This window comes from Echinops telfairi, unplaced genomic scaffold (assembly GCF_000313985.2).
Source record: "Echinops telfairi isolate 266 unplaced genomic scaffold, ASM31398v2 ScPeMD7_3533;HRSCAF=4204_0, whole genome shotgun sequence".
NCBI lineage: Eukaryota > Metazoa > Chordata > Mammalia > Afrosoricida > Tenrecidae > Echinops > Echinops telfairi.
Window position 1 is genome coordinate 48,302,426 of NW_022107431.1, and position 6,399 is coordinate 48,308,824.

Consider the following 6,399-nt stretch of genomic DNA (forward strand, 5'->3'; position numbering starts at 1 on the left):
TACAAAAAAAATCTAAAAATGATATAACTTATTGCGCACAGTGTCAAAATTTAAGAGTTGGTAATTAAAATATAGTTATAGTGGTATATGTTCCAAGAGGTTTTGTACTTTCCTGAGAATTCTGCTACTGCACATACAATGAACTTCCTTGACCATATTTGTGGATAGAACTAATCCTGAACACATGACTTGTTTATAAGGAATTTTTTTTAATCCAATTATATTGATCCCAAATCAAAGGGATATGATAGCCATTACATGGTTGATGACAAATATGCACATGAGAAACTGTTGTAATTGTCCAAAGCAAGAAGAAATCCAAAATATAGCAGACCATTTGCCCTCTTCCAATTTAGGTCGAAACAAAAATAGAAGTTGTTTAATTTGGGCAAGGAAAAGACTTTTCAAAATGTATTTCCTGGAGGTAAGTAAGCAAACCTGGCGTTTGGAAGACTGTCACATTAGATAGACAAGACGAGTGGCCCACGGAGAGGGGGAATCCTCAGAAAAGCCCCAGGGTGGCATTGTTCTGGTCGTGCGATTGTGTGAACCTTAGAGATAAGTAAGTATGTCTTCTTTCAAATTTTAAAAGAAAATAGAGCTAAGAGAGGGCTTCAGTTTTATTCATTAACTTCAAAAGACGTAGGCTAAGATTTTTAAGCACCGGCATGAGAGAGCTATCATGGGAAAGCAATATCATGTTCTTTGATGTTGCCGCTACTTACAAATGAAACAGGGAAGAACATGGCCGATCTGCCATGTGCCAACCTGAGAGTCATAAGTTTCAAACCAGAAGAGTCATTTCTTGACATTAGTAACAAACCTATGTGCTACATGTGATAGTATAATTTAACATTACTCAAAAAAAGACTTTATGTCAACATGAAACCCCATGCATTTTAAAATAAAATCACTTCACGCTAAACTTTAAAATTCATGTTTTTCTACTACAGCTATTGCCCAAAATGAAATCGGAATATCTTTAGTAAGTAATAGGGACATTTCAGGTCAAAATGTGTTTCCTAGATTTTTATGAAATCCTACAAGTGAAATCTCAACCACGTGATTGCATTATTGTAACTCGCAATCAACAGCTGAAAGGAGATGTGCTGGGGGGAAACGGAGCATCTTTACCTGTCTGGGTTCAGCATTAGTCTTTCTAACCACTTCTTGAAAACGCATCTCTATGGATTTGTTTTATATCCACTTGCAATTTTGTTGCTGCTGAGCTTGATCTTTCTAGGGAGTTTTTGTAACTCAAACAAATAGATGCCTCTCTTTCCACAATCACCTCATTTCTGGGACTCCTTGAAACAAGCATTTTCCAGAATAAAGAGATAACTTTTAGTGTATACACAGCTAGAAGATAGCATTTCTTTAGCATGGTATTGTCTGCAATCTGTTGTCTCCAAGAACAGCATCTGCAACTGGCTTTGTCAAACAGAGTCAGATTGGGATCAAAGCGGAGACGTTTGTGGATGGGACACCTGGCAAGATGAGCAGAGCCGTCGAACAATTAGGTGGCTGATGACCAGATGTGGGTTCCCGTGCTTGCTCTCATATCTATCTGATTTCCTTCACTTTCTCTATGTGATAAGAATGAGCCAGGAGCAAAATATCTAAACTGGACAAAGGGCCAGTTTACAAGTGACAAATGATAGCATACAAGTATATTCACATGAAAATCTAAAAGAGCAATTACAATTCCCTAGGCAGAATCTGGTTGATTCTTTAGCTGTGATTTGTGCTGACCACACAATTTTGTTTCTCGGGAGAACTTAAGGCTTTCTATCCCACAAAGAGAAGAATTGGAACCATACCACAAGGGTGTACTATTAAGCCTGCATTTTCAGCAATTTTATTGCTAAATTATGGTAGGAAACAAGATGATGCACCGTACAAAAGCATCATTACCTTATCCAATAGTGATTTCTTACCCCATGAGGATTTTAAAGCAGAATACATTTTAAGGAAGACAAACTTGTGTAGGATATTCGGGGATCTAAAATATATTTCCTTTTAAACTGATAGTGGAATGGGAAGCAAGATTTTTAAATTAATTCTATAGAATCCCCAAGCAGAACTACGAAGCCCTGAAGTTTCAAAACTAGTGTTCATTTCTTTGAAATTATTTTATTCATATAAACTTTAGTTCTTTTCCAGTCTCAGTTTTAAAAAAGCCATCGCTCTCTTGTTGATTCCAATTCATAGCTACCCTATCCTGTATATATTTTTCTAGATACAAATTTTCTACCAGTTAGAACAGCTATATATACTTAAATTTTACTTGGCTTATGAAGTTACTTACCAATAGCATGGGCATCAGAATTTTTTTTACATCATTAATAAACATATTTATATCAAGTTCATGATAATAAATTTAAAATATAACATGCACATCTTACTTTCTTAAGCTCAAAGAAGACTGTGTTAGCATTTTACATAATTTCTAATAGCAACCACTGTACAAACATTCTCTCTTCTGGCTTTAGGGTACATCTACGTCAGTGGCACTACTTAATTGAATGTACCCTCACTTGTTTTTTGTGCTTAAATAACACAGTGGGCTGTTAAAGATAAAATATTGATCATTCCCCATCACAAGGTTAAAAGGTTTGTTTGCTTGCTGGTTTTCTGTCATGAACAGGTTTGAATAACCATCCATGTTAAGAGGATCACAGGACTCCATAAAGTAACCATTTAGAAGTCCTTGAGGATGGCGGAGGACGAGTCAACTTGTCAGAGAAACTGGTGCACTGAAATGACTTCTGAACCTTCCTGCTGGCCGTGGCAACTGTCTTATCTTGAACTCCAATGGCCAAAAGGCAGTCTTTATATATAAATTATAACGTACTTATAATAAAAATAATTCTATAGAGTATCTGCTACATGCCTGGCACCGTGAAGATGGTGTTCTATAGATCCCCTCAGTAAGCGAACTCTTTGAGGCTGGCACCACTGATGTCTGCGGGTTAGAGAGGAATGTGTGCATCCTAGAGATAGGAGGTGGTCCCTAGAATAACATATCTTACGTCGCATAATGAGGAGGAGAGGTGAGTAGAACTTTAAAGCTAGGCCTCTGGAGGTCAAAGCCTGTATTCTGAGCTATCTCAGTTCTTCCTGGGATTCACATGGTAGCCCGCCCTGCTTCTTACTTATCCTTTCCTTGCCTGCCTCATGTTATGGTGGGCATGCCATTCAGGAGGAAATTTCTAGTTGGGTCTTTGACTCAGTCTGGTAAAAATAAGAACAACACAAAAACCAAAGCTTTCATTTAATAATGAATTTTGTGGCACTTGGCAATTATTTGCCTGTTTTGTTTCCCTCCTTAAAGGGAATAGATGTCAATCAAAAGGAACTCTAAAATGGCTATAAAAGTCCACCATAAGGCCATATGTCCAATGAGGTATAACACTGATCTTTAAAGCTGAAAGGCTCTAAGAAACGTGCTTCAAGAGCTATCAATTAATCATGACAGAGGTCTCATTTTGTTATGTTTCCTACATGCTGCACACTCTACCAAGTGCGGAAAGACCTCGTGACAGGCCTAAAATGGACATGCTATTACCTTCACTTTTACATAGATGAAGAGACCCCAGTTTCGGAGGTTGTGACTTGCGCAAGTCCACCAGCTAAAGGGAGAGGGCCAAGAACGGACCCGACATGATCCCAAAGGATACAGACCCCAAAGTCTGTACATCCAAACGCCGCTGCTTCCCAGGTGCCACGTGGGGCCGTTCCGGCCCTCAGGGGGTGTGGTGGAGGCTGGGGGGCAGGACTGAGCTCGTGCTTGTTACCATGGTTGACGTCATTCTGCACCAGCCTCTTCTTCCGGACAGCAGAGTGGCCGGGCCTACATCTTGACCTCGCCGCAGAGCCCATGCAGCTCCCACACCACTGGTTGGAAATAAAGATCTCCCCTTCTCTGGACTTTCTGCTGCGGTTTCAGGGGTCCTTCTTAGGCAGCACAGCCAACGTCCGTTCAGCGTTCTTGTCCCTGGCAAGTTACGAAGGCCTCTGTGTTTCAAACAGAGGAAAACCTCTCTTTAGTGTAGCCACACACACACACCCCATCCTCATTCATGTGGCGAGAACAAACCGCATGTGAAAAAGAGCAAATGTACTCTAAACTCGGTGACACCCTTCGCTGCCCACTTCTCAGAGAGAATTTCCCCCTTTCTCTGCTGTGCGGGTGGCAGGATCAAAGCGCTACATGGGAGGCTCTGGACCTTAAAATAAAGAGTCATTATAGAATTGTTTTTTCCATCCTGGAGGGAGAAAAAGAGTGTATTTCCTTACCACAGCAGATGGTTTTAAACGCAGTGATTACAAAATTCTGAAGGTAGAATGGTTTAATTACAAAGTCAATACCGCCTCCAAGCCAGGCCGGGCCTTTAGCGTGAAAACAACAGACGGAGCAGAGCAAACGCTCGGACAATGTTTAACCAGAGCTGCGCGCAGCTCCACGCTCCGCCTTCCACCGGGCTTTGCCTCTGGCTTCCGATTCGTTGACTCTCCTCTGCAGACCGAGAGTATATGCGTGGATACATTTTAATATGCAACAAATGCACATACAGCAGACGAGTCCAGTGAGACCCACCAGTATTGTGAGAAGGATTTCAATTTGAGCAAAAATGAGCAATTGGGAATAGTTAAGGTTACCCAAAGAAGGGTATTGTCGCAGGAATGAATTTGCAGTTCATTAAAAGGGACATTATTCTGAAACTATCGGTTAATAAGTCTGGTTTCTAAACTTTAACCATCTAGTAACTCTGGCTTTTAACAACCCCCCCAAAAAGGACCCCCAACAATGACATACTAAGAAATGATTATATTGATGTTTAAAAAATATTTTTAGTTGCATACAAGGATAAAATCTGTTTTACTTATACAAATGACCGTTCTTCCCCAAAACAGAAATGTCAAACAATGAACAAGTCATGGGTTAATTAAATTCATAGCACTAAAAATAACCAGCATGTGGTGAACATTTTCCATATACCTAACAATACACTGATATAAAAATAGCTCATATAACTCGTTTACCAAAATTAGTTTTCTTTTATCCATTCAATGGAGGTAAACCAGTTTTCTCTACTTTGTTTTGTTGTTGTTAGCGTTTGGACATTTTGCGTGAAATCCGGGATGGGTGACTGTGTAGAGACAGTACCTGGATGGATGGCGACTCCTTGGCGGTATGGCAGGGGGTGGTTGAGGGGTGGGGGCAGGGGAGCTAATAACAAGGAGTACAAGGGAAAAGAAAATGTTCTACAATCAATTGTGGTAATGATTGTACAACACTTTGCGATATGACTGAACTACTGAATTGTATGAGATTTGGATTATGTCTCAATAAAATTTTATTTAAAAAATTAAAAAAGAAAATTGATGTTAAAAAAACACCACATACATTTTCCTTCAGCTGTTGTGTTCTTGCCCTTTATCCACTAGACATTTAATACAGGCTATTAAAGATAGTTCGGGTCACTGGGCTAAGCAGGTGTGGGAGGATCTAAATAGCTAAATAAAGTAAACGTTTCTGACAGTCTTATCTCCATGCCTTCTGATCCTAATAAATGTCACCAGGATAACCTAAAACAACTCTTCTAGCACCTCTCTGAAGGGAATTAAATCAGAGACATTTCCAGATTTCTAATATGTTTAGGTTGCTCTAAAAGGAAAAATATCTCATTCCAGCAAGGAGTGGCTGGGATTACATTCAATACAATTTGAAAAGATTGATTCTGAAGTTAACGTGCAGAGAAAAAGAACATAAATTTCCTGTTGTAAAAATGAAAATGACTTAAATTGTGTGATTTTAAAACATTAAATAAATATACATTAACATCTGATATCATAGTTACCGCTGTTAATTGCTACTTCTGTACTAAACTCATAGCCATCGAGGTGATTCCAACTCACGCCAGCCATATGCAACAGAGCAGAGCTGCCCTTGCAGGTTTACAAGACTGTAACTCTTTAAGGAAGTAGAATGCCTTGTCTTTCTCCTGTGGCGTGGCTGATAGTTTTGAACCACTGACTTTAAGATTAGCAGCCCAACTTGTAACCACTCTGCAACCATGCCTCCAACTGGTTTCAATACGTAGTGACCTTATTTATATTAGAATGAAATACTGCCCAGTCCTGTGGCAACTTTCTACACAGTGATGTTTATGTATTTTGTTAGAAATAATGAAATTTTCCATTCGGAATCCCTTGGCTTGCTCAAGTCGAGTGTTTCAAGCCCTGTGTCAATCCGTCTTTGACGACCTCCCTGGAATGCGCTGACCCTCCAATTGACCAAACAGGTTGTGTTTTTCCTGGGAGTACGTCTAAAGCACTTGACCTGAAGTCTCACTATTTTCACTTCTGAGGAGAATTCTGGCTGTCTTTCTTCTA